Genomic DNA, 14350 nt, shown 5'->3' with positions numbered 1-14350 from the left:
TTGTACCACCTATGAGTTGCTGAATGCTAATGCTAGGTTCTCAAGGAATGACATTTTTTAAGTAATTAGGAATTTAAAATAATCCCAGTATCCTCCACAAATTCTTTCAGGAACTCCACTAAGAACTTTTTTGGCATATTGAACTAAATTTAAGGGATAATATTCATTTTGGTTGGCTATCGTGTACCAGTAGTATTACTCAGCCAGTGCGCATTTTCAGTTATGTTAATTTCAACAACATTTTGTAATCAGGTACGTCAGCAATTGACTATTGAATGTGCTGTTTGATGATCGGCAACCGTATAATATTTCAATTTTCGACATTGTTGTTTCATAAGGGCGAAAGTCACAAACGTAAACATTGACTTCTTTTGCTGATTTCAGGAAGATTAGAGACTTCTGGCGGTATTTTCAACTTCCGTTCGATAGAAGACGCGGAGCGCCACCAGTTCCAAGTGGTTGTAAGCTGGAAGCGGTTCTAGTTGTTGAGGAATTTGCAGGAAAAGGCATTGTTTACGTTTGCGACATTCGCCATTATGAAACAACAGTGCCGTTTTAACTGAAGTCGATATTTATACGGGTTATTCGTACTGTGAGAATCCAAAAATCCGCGTTAAGTAAATTTTTTCAACCATTGATTTTTTCATCCACGCCGGTTCACGCCGCCGCCACCGCCGCCGATAAAACCCAACGGCGCGCCGCCGTGACGCCGCCGCCGCCGGGGCAAAAGTGACCACCACGCCGCCGCCGCCGATTACATGACCGGCGCACAGGTCTAATTAAAAAGCAGTTAAATTTTAGAATAAAAATATTTGATATATTCTGAATTGAGTTCTACACCGAAAAAAATCAATTTTAAAAATTTCAAAGCCGATTTGCAAAAACTGTTTTTTTAGACGATATTTTGTTTCGAGATAGGTAATTATGTTTTCTACCAACCGTCTACGCAGCGCAAGCTGGCACTTTAAACTCTTCCGTTACCAACCCGCCTTTGAAAACGAAAATAAAAATTTTGTTAGCTGTAACTTTTTCGTCTTTTAACATTTTTTTTCGCAACTTTTACCAAAAGAAGCGGAATTTAGGAGTTTAGGAGTTTTGTAAAATTCCATGATTGGCCACTTGGTTCCAAAACTTTGCATTGTATATAATATGCATGGTGATCAATAGATCAAAGCTCATTGAATCCTACACACTATAACTAGCACAGTGTGTGGAGGACTGTGGGACAAAATTTCAAAAGAGCAAAACGTCGAGTAACATAAATCTGGAATCTAAAGGTTTGAAAGCTTCCAGCTCAGATTCATGTAGACTTTTCTGAAAAGCTCAGTAGCTTTGTTGCAAGGGGCTTGGAAGCCTTCTTCTAAGCAGCTCGTAAGATTCTTTTCGAGAGGAACAGAAACCTTCTTTCAAGAGAGGCTCGAAAGCCTTCTTTCGAGAGGCTCGAAAGCCTTCTTTCGAGAGGCTCGGAAGCCTCCTTTCAAGAGGCTCGGAAGCCTCCTTTCAAGAATCTCGGAAGCCTCCTTTTGAGAGGCTCGGAAGCCTCCTTTCAAGAGGCTCGGAAGCCTCCTTTCAAGAGGCTCGGAAGCCTCCTTTGATAGGATTTGTCCACTTCGGATAAAATGCCAAGCTTATTTTGCGCATTTTCTTCGTTTCTTTCAAGAGGCTCGAAAGCCTCCAAAAATCCTATAGGAAGCTTGATGTTTGTATATAGTAAATTTGAATTGGAAAATTCTACGGTATAGCAAAAATTTTGGACCACTTTTTGGAGAGCCATGATATATGTCATTAGTTTTTATGTACATTTTTCATATATACAATAGCCGTCGATGACTGCAAAATGTTTACTTTTCAGTTAACGAATGCCGTTCGATAACTGCAACGCATTCTAGACGTCAAACGGTTGTCAATCGACGTCAGATGCAATAAAAGTGCATTTAAATGTGCAGCGCAATACAGCTGTCATTGAGTTTGAGATCAGTTTGAGGTTTAGCGGTCCGATAACTGCAAAACTATTGCAACTTTCGAAAGGCAGTTAAAAAGCATTGCAGTTAAACGACTTGCAGTTATCGAACGTCTACTGTACGTAGGGGGTACCTCATTGAATGTAAATGTTGAGAACCGCTGCTCTAGACCAACAGTTTGGGGCTAGACTAGCCCCCTTCTGCGGCAGAAGTTACTCCCGGGGTCAAAAGTTAGTTTCAGAAGGTCAAATATTGTCAAATAGTCTATGTTATCAACGGATGCTACCTTATCTTAAAAAACGTTCATAAATTACGTCACGCTTTTAGTAGGTGGAGAGGAATTCTAAAAGTGTGGCTACTCATGTCATTTTTTGGAGATTTCATAAATAAAGCGGGACAATGAAGGGAGGAGGAATTGAAAATGGTTTAATTTTGCGTGACATAATTCATGGACGTTCTCTTGATGCACTCTTACTTATCAGGAACCTCAATAACCATTTCCTAAGTATAATAACTTTGGTCTCTTTTCACTAACCCTAGCATTCCACTACCATGTTCACGTGGTTTATGGACAGCCCTTAGCTTTTTTTCGCTCTGCAAAGAAAACTCAAAACCCTTAATAGAAAGCCCAAATTTATAAAGAAAGCTTTTTCCAAATTACACAAGTTTCGGTTATTTATATCTTTGAAACTATTGTTCTCCAATTTCAGCATCAGTTAAATACTTCGGTAAATGTTACCGATCTCTCAGTAAATTAAACACTTACAATTTTTATTTTTTTTTTTTTTTGGTGATTTGCTAGTTTATCGAAACTATTATCGACTGTTGAGAATTTGGTAAACGAATAACCAAAGTCGTTATTTTTCTCCAAGTGTGTAAAATCATAAAATTCAAGCTTTTTTTCACTTGCTGATAATTTTCTATTTTACTTAATTTAACTTGAGTTTTGTTTCAAAAAATTAGTGTTCATTATGTAAGTAAGCTTATTAACATGATTTAACTGTTTTAGATACTGAAATAAGCAACAGAAGTCTAGGCATACAAAAATGCACTGTGCATATTGCCATGGACATGCATTATATTAAAAATACTAGCTGACCCGACGAACTTCGTTTTTTTGGGTTTTATGGCGTTATATCGATCCACGGGTTACTAATAAAACAACCGTTTTAGTCAAAGCCGACATTTCGAATGTTTTTTTTGCCCTGAGGATGAATGAATAAACATTCGAAACGTCGGCTTTGACTAAAACGGTTGTTTTATTAGTAACCCGTGAACCGATATAACGCCATAAAACCCAAAAAATCACAAACAACGGTCGTAAATTCATCAAGAACTTCGTTTTGCCTAAAATTGATTTATTCTCTGCTTAGTTCTAGAGTTAGCCAGAAATTTCTGTTTCATTTGTATGGGAGCCCCCTTTCCAAAGGAGGGAGGGTCTCGAACCATCTTATGAACCTGCGCCGGATCCAAAAACCTCTGCATACATATTTTTACGCCGATCGGTTCAGTAGTTTCGGAGTCTATAAGGTTCAAACAGACAGAAGTTCATTTTTATGTATATAAATTTCTATTTCAACATATCTATCCGGCAATAGAAAACTTTCTCACAATCTGTATGGTAAAAAACTAAGCTTTGCAGCTCTTTTTCTCGTAAATTTGTTATTCACATTGCTTTGGTATGTAACCTCCCCAAGTGTTTACATATAGCACCACAATCAATTCAGTTTAATTCAGTGCCATATCCGATCCCTTAAGTAGGTAGGCGCTAACGTTCTACACTCTAGCCACCATAACGGCTGAAACAAAACACCCCATCAAGGTTAGTGCGACGAGCTCGTGGTTGTCCATGTGCTGCGGTGGGTTTGCCAAGCCTGCTTTGAAAACGGCAACCGGTCTCACACACTTCGGTAACCTTTTGCATGGCTAGCAAAAGCTCACGGACAAAAGCTTTTTAAGAATGAGAAAATAAAACAAGAAATTTCAAAGCGCTACCGTCGGGGAGGCGATGTCCGTCCGTACGTCAATTGGTATATGTAGCAAAGCACAAAACACTGAAGAAGTTTTCAAGTAGAAAAGGAAATATATTTGTATACATATGTATTTGCCGATACAAAAATTCATCGTGGTGAAGTAAATGAATGTGTGTATGTCACTGTTAATTACAATTCGATGATAAATAACATCATTATTGATGCCAATTGCCTATTTTCAAAGAGATGAAATTAAAAAAAATAAAGCGGTTCCTTCGATCCGCCAGTTAGCCACTGGAACTGAGAGATTAGGCACAGTCTATTACGGAAGATTTATGATGAAAGCGGTAACTCAATTTAAGTACTTTTTTATCGTCATTTCTTTCTAATATTATTCAAAATTTATTTTTAAGGCTCAAAAAGCAATGCTTCGAACACCTGAAGATTGATAATTTACAATGCATTAACCGTTTCATTTTAACCATTAATCATGGGCTGGACAGATTTCGAATCCGAATGGATTTCGGTAGGCATGGAAAAATCGCCATCAACAACAAGGCGCGCAAAAGGCACGTTTGAGTGCGTTACGGAACGTTGGCTTTCCAGCCGGTCGGTGTAAAGCGACGACACGGACCACGAGAACCGACTGAATGCAGACAGCTAGATATAAACAACATAGGCACCGCCAACATGCGTCGGTAGCAGCAATAAAATCTACTGCTAGCCACTGAACTGAACTGCTTATGCCAACCATCCAACCAAGCAGCGAACGAACGAGTAGCGGCATCTAACCGCCATCAGCTGTTTCTATGTGAACTAAACTTTGACATTCACCAAGGTTGTAATGGTTGGGAAACTGAGCCTTACTCGCATAATCTGCGATAGGCATCTGTCGGAATGGAACTTGAAGATAACGAACTCGAAGTGATTTGTTGGTTGGAACATTTGACTTCAAGTATATTTTGGGTTCTCTTGAATTTACCTATCGGAAAATTTGGAAAACTTCGTTTACAGGGTTGCACAACCTTTTTAGATCGTTTTACAAAGAAGTGTGTAAAAATTAATCTGGGTTCAATTATTTTATATACATTAACAAATTCTCAAATCCTTCCATAAATCAAAACTCATTAAAACTCTTCACCAATATATCAGTCTCGGTTCATTTTGCCACAGCCAAAAGGTTAATCCGCTACTTGAGTTGAAGTCTCGAGCTAACACGACTCCCCTGAAAAGGTCACCAATTGATGGCGTCGCTCGGCTCGGACTTCAAACGAGTCTTAAGAGGAAACCCTCTCTGTCGCCGTTCTTTTATTTTTTTTTGTCTGTGGCCAAGTATTTTACCGCCACTCAAAACCACTGGAGTGAATTATCGATTCGGGCAGATTGGACTGACTTCGAGCAACAAACTTCAAACCGGTCGTGGGCGTAGATACCTACCCTGAACAAACTAGCGAGCGGCGCGACTCGACGGCAGGGTTAGCCAGTTGTGCAACATCATAAGCACACCACCCGGCAATTAAGCATGGGGTTTTCGCGTGTGGGCGTTGAAAAGCGCGGTCCAATGTGGAAGCATAAAATCTCGAAGGAACCGCACTGTTTACATGTCAATTTTACGCAATTACTACGCTCGGTAGATTTCCAAGCCAAACAGTTACCCAACGAACACACTCAAGGCCACGCGACGGCGACACGGTTGGTACTTGGGTATCTCCCTTCTGCAGCGGAAACAGGCAAAGAAGTTCATCGGTGTATAAACTTCTCTCAAATTTCTATTTAACTTCACCGGGGGGAGACCGAAAAGGCTAACGGCGATACACTTGACCTGCTTTTATTTGCTCGTGTTTGCATTGTTGGCTTTGGCTCGGCGCTGGCTATCTGTGGCGGATACGATGAGGAATGGTAAACCATCCGGAATACACGATCACAAAACACCACCGCCGCCAGATGATTCCTGGTGGAACATACAACGGCCAACACGCCCTATTTATCTTGCTCTGTGTGAGTGTCCTTTTCCAGGTTTGAATTATTCAGAAATGGCAGGTGCATTGCGATAGGTAAATGACGTTGGTTATCACGGAGCATTTATCAAGCGAGGCAGCGTTGACCATTTCATTCATGTTGCTGGTTCCATCCATTCACGCTGGTTAACCTATGACATTTAGCAAATGGACGTAAGCTGCTAAGACGAATCAGTTATTCGTCAATTCCATATAGAGTTACATTCCAACTGAATATTTTTTAATTTGATTGCTTCTATGTAATCTCTAATTGTTTGCTTCTCAAACCGTCTACATCTTGAAAGCGTGAAAAACTTTACAGACGGTTGAACAAGATAGACACTTTAGAAGTTTTTACAGTTGTTTGGTTTCGGAAAGTTTTCCAATTCAATATAAGTAAAGCAACTTTTATGGACTATGTACATCTAAATTGCTGGTATCTTATTCCATCAAAATGTAAAACAATCGGGAATGCTTTACTTGTAGAGGTGTGCGCCGCAACCACTGACATTTTTGCATCGGCGCGCCGCCATTTCAAATGGTCTTTAATTTTCCACAACGATTCAAATTTGGAGAAATCCACCGAAATTCCCATGGAAATTCCAAAGATTCATTAGAATTTTCCTTGTATTTCCCGATTGATTCAAACGTAATATACCTACTTTGAAACTCCAGAGATTTTTTTTGTGAAAATACAAACAGTTTCCTTGAAAATTGCGTGGAAAATCGTGTGGAAATTTCGAAGGATTTCAGAATTTCTCATTGAAATAGAATTTTTGAACGGAAAAGGGCACTGAAAAAAGTAATTTTTCAGAAGGCTATTTGGCCAAACGCCACTAGGCTGAACAAACCATTAGGCCGAAACCCATCTGGCCGAAAGTCATTTGGCCGAAAGGGACGTTTGTCCGAAAGGAAAGTTTGGCCGAAAGGGTCGTTTGGCCTAAAGGATCATTTGGCCGAAAAGGTCATTTGGCTGAAAGGGTCATTTGGCCAGAAGGATCATTTTTCCGAAAGGGTCATTTGGCCGAAAAGGTCATTTTTTCGAAAGGGTCATTTGGCCGAAAGGGTCATTTGGCCGAATAGGACATTTGGCCTAAATGGTCGTTTGACCGAAAGGGTTGTTTGGCCGAGAGGGTCGTTTGGCCGAAAGGGCCATTTGGCCAAAAGGGCCATTCGGCCGAATAGGGCATTTGGCCTACTAGGTCGTTTGGCCGAATTTGGCCAAAAGCGCCATTCGGCCAAATAGGACATTTGGCCTACTAGGTCGTTTGGCCAAAAGGGTCGTTTGGCCGAAAGGGCCATTTGGTCGAAATGGTCATTTGGCCGAAATGGTCATTTGGGCGAAAGGGTCATTAGGCCAAAAGGGCCATTTACATTTTGCCGAAAGGGACGTTTGGCCGAAAGGGTCGTTTGGCCGAAAGGGTCATTTGGCCGAAAGGGTCATTTGGCCGAAAGGGTCATTTGGCCGAAAAGGTCATTTGGCCGAAAAGGTCATTTGGCCGAAAAGGTCATTTGGCCGAAAGGGTAATTTGGCCGAAAGGGTCGTTTGGCCGAAAGGGTCGTTTGGCCGAAAGGGTCGTTTGGCCGAAAGGGTCGTTCGGCCGGAAAGGTCATTTGGCCTAATAGGTCGTTTGGCCGAAAGTGTCATTTGGCCGAAAGGGTCGTTTGGCTGAAAGGGCCATTTGGTCGAAATGGTCATTTGGCCGAAATGGTCATTTGGGCGAAAGGGTCATTAGGCCAAAAGGGTCATTTGGCCGAATAGGACATTTTGCCGAAAGGATCGTTTGGCCTAACAGATCATTTGGCCGAAAGAATCGTTTGACCGAAAAAGTCGTTTGGCCGAAATGGTCGTTTGGGCGAAAGGGTCGTTTAGCCGAAAGAGTCATTTGGCCGAAAGGACCATTTGGCCGACGGGTCATAAGGCAGAAAGGGTCATTAGGCCGAAAGGCTCATTTGGCCGAATAGAACATTTGGCGAAATAGGTCATTTGAAAAGTGAGAAATTAGGAGTAAGAAGAGAGACGTTTCAATTCTCATTCTTCATTTCTCACTTCTCACTGTAAAAAAATGAGGAGCGCATAGTAAGTAGTGAGACGCCTCACTACTCACTTCGCACTTCTCACTTTTTACATTTATCACTTTTCGCTGTAAAAAGCGAGAAGCCCGAAGTGAGAAGTGAGTGAGATTTTTTCTTGTAAAAAAATATGTTTTGGCCATAACTCCGAAGCCCATAGTCCGATTGGGCAATACGAAACAATGGGACAGGATTCTGCGTCGAATGCAACATGTTGCGAGCAAATCGGTTAAGGATAAGTGCCTAAAAAATGAGTGAGATTAGTTTGCGCACACACAGACATCACTTCAATTCGTCGAGCTGAGTCGATCGGTATATAACACTATGGGTCTCCGGGCCTCCTATAAAAAGTTCGTTTTTGGAGCGAACATATAGCCTTTACGTATACTTTGTATACGAGAAAGGCAAAAAGTTTGTATTCGCGATGCTCATGTTTTGTATTTGTAGTTTTCAACCTTAAGAATCGACTGGTTACTGGCGTTTTTCGTTTGATTGGGAAAATTCCGAGATTATTTGGTCACAAAGTAGGAAGGGGATCATCACGGCGTTGAAGGCACTTGCATGTTCAGATAACTTAAAATATTAAGTTGTTACGATAATCTTGGGCGTTGGTTATTACGATATCTTTAATGTCCCTATGAGTGTTTCTCAGGCAAAAATGAGCCTCTTAGGGGTAACGATAGGTAGGGATTGTGAAAACTGTTCAGCAGCATATAAACATAAAGGCATATGGAGACGCATGGTACATTTGTGCGATGACTCATCTTGTGACTAAACTTTTCTGTACTAAATAAATGAACAAGTGTGCAAGTATTATGGGAAACTTGATCCTAATTGCATGTTGGGACCTACATGTTCTCGGTTAACATGTCGAATCATGATTTCAAACAGCAGGTTTTCGGGCGTCTTCTAAGCGATTTTCACATTTTTTTTCCACGCTTGTCTTATCCACCTCATCTAGATTCCAGTAATTTGCTAGTTTGTTATATTTCTAGAAACACTAATTTTTTTTTGTCCAAATTCAATATGAGTAAAATTTACCGATTAAGACAAACTTCACAACGAAATACAACCCAGCTTGCCCCTGCAAGACCCTAAAGGCTTTGCGTTTTTTGTGCAGACCAAATAAGTTTGATGCAGTTGTTCTAGGTTCTCCAAATTGCTCTGGAGTTCAGATCTATTGGTCTACCAGGTCAACTACGCATGGTATCCAATCGAAATGAACCCAGCATGTCCATACAAGTCTCTAGAGCCCTTGCGTATTATGTGCAGCTCAAATTAGTTTAATGCAAATGTCCTAGGCTCTCCAAATTGTTCTGGAATTCAGATCATTTGGTTTAGTAGGTCAACTACGCCTGGGATCCAATTGAAATCAACCCAGTATGTCCGTACAAGTGCATAGAGCTCTTGCAGATAATGTGCAGTCCAAATTAGTTTGATGCAGATATTCTAGTTTCTCCAATTTGTTCTGAAGTTAAGATAATTGGATCTGGCAGGTCAACTTCACCAAGCTTCAAACCAAAATCGGCGCTACACACGAACTGGAAAAAGGAAGTTCATTAAATGCTGTGTAGATGAACGTAACGAGACTCAAGCTGCAACAAACAAACAATCTGCGGATGAAGAAAAAATAGTGTGACATGATGTGTACAGAGCACGAAATTTAATCGGATAAAGTGTAAATATTAGGACAATCATAGTGTTTTACTGTACTTTTCCCAACACTGGCCACAACTGGACTCGCGCCGTTGTAAAAAGTACAACACCTTTGAATAAAGCTCACTTGTCGTTCCCAAGACGACCGAGACTGCATAAGTGATCCAGAACCATGCGAGTCCCGGAATGTTAAAGTCCATAATGTTAATAGGGTGATTGTTAGGCATGCTGGGTTGCTTTCGGTTGGATACCAGAAGGTGTTGACCTTGTAGACTAATTAATATGAAATTCAGAACAATTTGGAAAACCTAGCATGTCTGGATTAAACAGCAAGGACTCTAGGAAATTCATTGGATCAGCTGAATTGATTTCAGCTTTATACCAAAGGTAGTTAAACAGGCGAACTAATTGAGCAGATCTCCAGAACAATTTGGAGAACCTAGAACATCTGCATGAATCTATTTTGGTTTGCTTATAACAGGGAAGGGCTCTATGGACTTAAATGGACATTCTGGGTTGATTTTTAATGCATACCAGGCGTAGTTGCCTGGTTGTTTTCAAAGCCTGGTAGATACTCCCCAAAATGGTGTTACCAGGATCAGTAGTTGAAAGTTAGAAAATGTATACCGAAGAGTTTGATTCGACTTTTAATTTGATTGATATTTGGAAGCTTGAAGCTCTAAAGTGGATGCCATGCTAAGAGTAAACATATATAAATAGCGATGTAGTAAACGTTTTGATTTGTTTTGATTAAACAGACTGTCAGTCCTAGGCAGGATTGTCTCTCGGCAAGTTTTTTAATTATTCTCTGATTTTAACTACATTTGAAATTAATACACAAGCAAAAAAAGCGTTTTCGAATTCGTGAGCCAACAAAAATACACCATGATTAAGTCACGGATTCGGGATCACTTGTCTCGTTTTCCAGAACGTTCCAAACAACGTGACAGCTGTCCCCGAAACCTTTACTTAATATAAACGATGTACATCTTTGCCGTGGTTAAAATTTGTTTTTTTGCAAAATTCGATTTCGGCAACAAAGCCATTCCATTCCACAATAAAAAAAATATTCGACTTTGGTAACACATTTTTTTTCAACGTAGGATTACGTCCTTCGGGAAGATAGGGAGGTCATTTCTGCAAATTCAATTTAAAGACTGTTACGAGAAGTGGTTAGCAATAACACTCAGCCGTCTTCCAACCGATTTTGGAAATTTTGGTCACAATCGATTAACGAACTCTAAGACTTTGCCCAACTATTATAAACAACCCAAGTAACATCTTAAGTTTAATAAAGCTGTTGAAGTCCATAATTCACTCTACAAGATAACAAGATAACAAGTATTATAAGGCCAGTACAAAACCAAAATGTTACTAGGGAATGGATTAAAGGCGCTGAACTATTGCAAATTTAAATTTCGTCAAGGCTGTTAAAAATCTGCAAACCAACCAAAAAAATTGTGCAACTTATGGGCTGAGCTCTATTAATCCTCAGTTTGATAAAGACTTTACGGAAATCGATCACGAGGGCCGCACAGCAGCTGTCGCAACAATGACGCCGGTAGCAGCGTTCTCAGCGAAAACAGGCCGTAGTCGACAGCAGTACTTAGCCGAAATTAAATCATCGAGGTCATACTTAGGTTGTTTTGAAAAGTTAAGCGAGCAAACCATTTGATTTTGGCAACATAAATGTTCCGAACGTGTTGTCAAAAACAAATGGGGTCGAACGACAAAAAGTGTAGAATAGTTTGTAACATGTTTTAATAAGAAATATATATCTTGCATGTCATAAAACCTGTGAAACCAAACCAAGTGATCCAGTTTAAATTTTCTGTAATGCAAATGATTGGATAGGAAATCCATATCACCTGTTCAGTGTTTACACGTCACACCAGCTGACACAAATCCACCAGCAACTCCAATCCCGCCACTAGCCACCCAAGCCGGAAGAGATTTCGTAACGCCAAACTACGGGACAGCCGTTTTCCGCATGCATTTTAGAGCAACGAATTTCTCACCACTCAGAACATCGGCGAACGTTTTATAAATATAGCTCTCAGGGCGATTTTCACGTCGACTGGCCGCCCAACTCTCACGGATCAGCCACTAAGCCAACCAACATTTTAGACCGAAGACCTCGATTGGAAAATTTATTGCCCTTTTAATTGAGGAAATAGTTGCACGACGCGCGGAGAAGAGAAGCCGCGAAAGAAAAACTCAAAACTAATAGCAGTGCCCCTACTGCATGCGGGGGGAAGCCGCTCTAGAATAAGGTGACCATACGAATACGATGTCCTTCTAAGAGAAGTTAAGAATCTTATTTATCCTCTATTTCATAAAAAAAATATGCTGGATCAATAAGCCAAACGTAGGATGCAAGATTTTACTTTGAAGTTTAGCTTTCCATACTGTTATACCTTTCTAAGCAACTCATTTTGTTAATAATAACCTATAGCAGTGTAGGAGTCTGTTATTTATTTTTAGTGTTTGGAGGTATGAGGAAGTTCAAGTTTTGTAAAAAAAATTGTAAAATACGTTGTAATTGGACAACCACATCTTTTTCTTTTTTTTTACAAAAGTGGCTTGAAACATGATTGATTTTTACAGAATTATATGGAATATATCGAAGATATTTTATATATTTGCAAAAAGAATGGGCAAATATCAAGATTGTAATATTAGATTAAATTTTGGTTCAAAACAGTATTTATCGATCATGAAAGCGCAATAATTGTAACAATTATAAAATTTTAATTACGTTTTCAAAATATAATTATGATGAATTGTTACGAAATCCTCGATAGTTGGTACTTTTTGAGTAAGGATTGTTCCGTTTATAAAGACGACACTTTTACACAGCGATATAAAACAGACGTGTTACTCAATTACAATTCACTGCCTTATTCGTCACAGTAAAAGCAGTTTAAGTTTAACAAAATAGAGCCTATTGCTAAATATTCTTGGATTTCGAATAAAAACAATTTTTTTTTTCAAAAGATTGTTTTATAGGCAAAACTGAAAACCAAATAATTAGAAAGTTTTTAAAGGAGAAACTATACCATTTGATTAAAAGACATTTAGTTGAATGGCATTTTATCGAAAAGACATTACGTGTGAGGGACATTTAGTAGAAATAAAGTTTTTGGTTAAACATTACGAATGATGGTTGGAAATTATTTTTTCCCGAAAATGTCGATTGAACGAATAGGTCATTAGGCCGAAAATGCCGTTTGGTAGATAGCGCCGTTAGGTTGAAAATGTTGTCCGCCGAACAGGCCATCTGGTCAAACATGTCGTTTGGTTGAACCGAAAATGTCGTTTGACCAAGTAGGTCATTTAGCCGAATAAGCCGTTTGGAAGATACGTAAGATTTTCTTGTGGATTTTTAAAACCCCTTCCCCCTTCTAGGATTTTTTCCATACAAATTATTTTATTTTTCTTGTCTTTATTATCGAAACTTTCAGCCCGAGGCCATACAAATTATTTTTTGTTTATATGGAGAGTTAAAAAATGACACGCCTTCTGCCCTCAGAAGTGTTTACGTAATTAGTGCCATTTGGCGGAAAATGTTTTTTTCTGCATTAGGGGCCGTCCACAAAGTACGTCACGCCTCTAGGGGGAGGGGGGGTTCAGAGCAGCGTGACGATCCATACAAAAATTTTAGAGGTTTATTACAAAAAATGTGACGAAGGGGGGAGGGGGGTCGAAAATCGCTGATTTTTGCGTGACGTACTTTATGGATCTTCCCTTAAAGTCTTTTTTGTCTTAATTTTAGAGGTTTTCAGCCCTAGGCTGGCTCACTTCTAAACATTAAAGCGTTTTTTTAATATTCCTAAATTTAACAATTTGTCCAAAAATGATGTTTGGTCGAACAAGTAATATGGCCGAAAATGTCGTTTGGTCAAACAGATTTGTTGGTCGAAAAAGTCATTTGACCGAACCAAACCAAAAATGTGGTTTGTTAACGAATTAGATTGCCAAAAATGTCGTTTGGCCCAGGGTTGTTAATCGGTAAATTATCGTCGGTATTTTAACACCATCTTCGATAACAATAACGATCGTTCGATTATGCTTCGTTGACGATAAAGTGAGCGTTGATTTATCGATAATTATCGAGTTAACTGTAATATTTACTTGGAATTAAATTGGGATTCAGGGGGGTCACAAAATTGATCATATACATACTTATGAACACTTATTTGATTTCACAGAGAGCCTCAGTTTTCCATAGTATATAACCTGAGAGCATTTTAAATCTTTCAACTTTTGTTTAATCAAGCGTGATTAACACAATTCGAATTTTGTTTGTCCGGAGCATGTACCTACATGTATAACATAGTTATGATTATTGTATGTTGTAACCGTTCGGGGAATGTTCACGAGGATTTGCTAAACGGTGGCTTTAGCGCCACTCTCAAAGAGAGACCACCGGTCGTGTTCGATTTGCCCGACTTCTGGAGACCTTTTCGCTCAGGGAAATTCTCGAACGGTTCGCGGAATACTCGTAATCAATTTCGTAACGCATGTACTAACTATGACTCTTTATTAACGAAACGAAACTTAGGGAACGTAGAAGGAGTGTTCACTCATTCGAGCAATAAAACGGAACGAAACGTACTTGAATTTAATGAGTATGTTTTATTTGCCAACTGGCGTTAAACGTAACGTAATTCAACCAACTCAACAAAAT

General features: G+C 39.5%; 2 protein-coding genes across 5 annotated transcripts in view; both read right to left on the bottom strand.

Moving 5' to 3' along the window:
- LOC134220845 (ras-related protein Rab-23) overlaps nucleotides 1–14350 on the bottom strand; it is a 239425-nt gene that overhangs the window by 36385 nt on the left and 188690 nt on the right. The gene's annotated exons all lie outside the window — the stretch shown is intronic.
- Nucleotides 1–14350, bottom strand: part of LOC134220846 (protein yippee-like) — a 385579-nt gene that overhangs the window by 182562 nt on the left and 188667 nt on the right. The window lies entirely within an intron of this gene.

The sequence above is a fragment of the Armigeres subalbatus genome, chromosome 3 (genome assembly GCF_024139115.2).
Source record: "Armigeres subalbatus isolate Guangzhou_Male chromosome 3, GZ_Asu_2, whole genome shotgun sequence".
Lineage (NCBI taxonomy): Eukaryota > Metazoa > Arthropoda > Insecta > Diptera > Culicidae > Armigeres > Armigeres subalbatus.
This window is presented reverse-complemented; position numbering and strand designations above follow the sequence as displayed.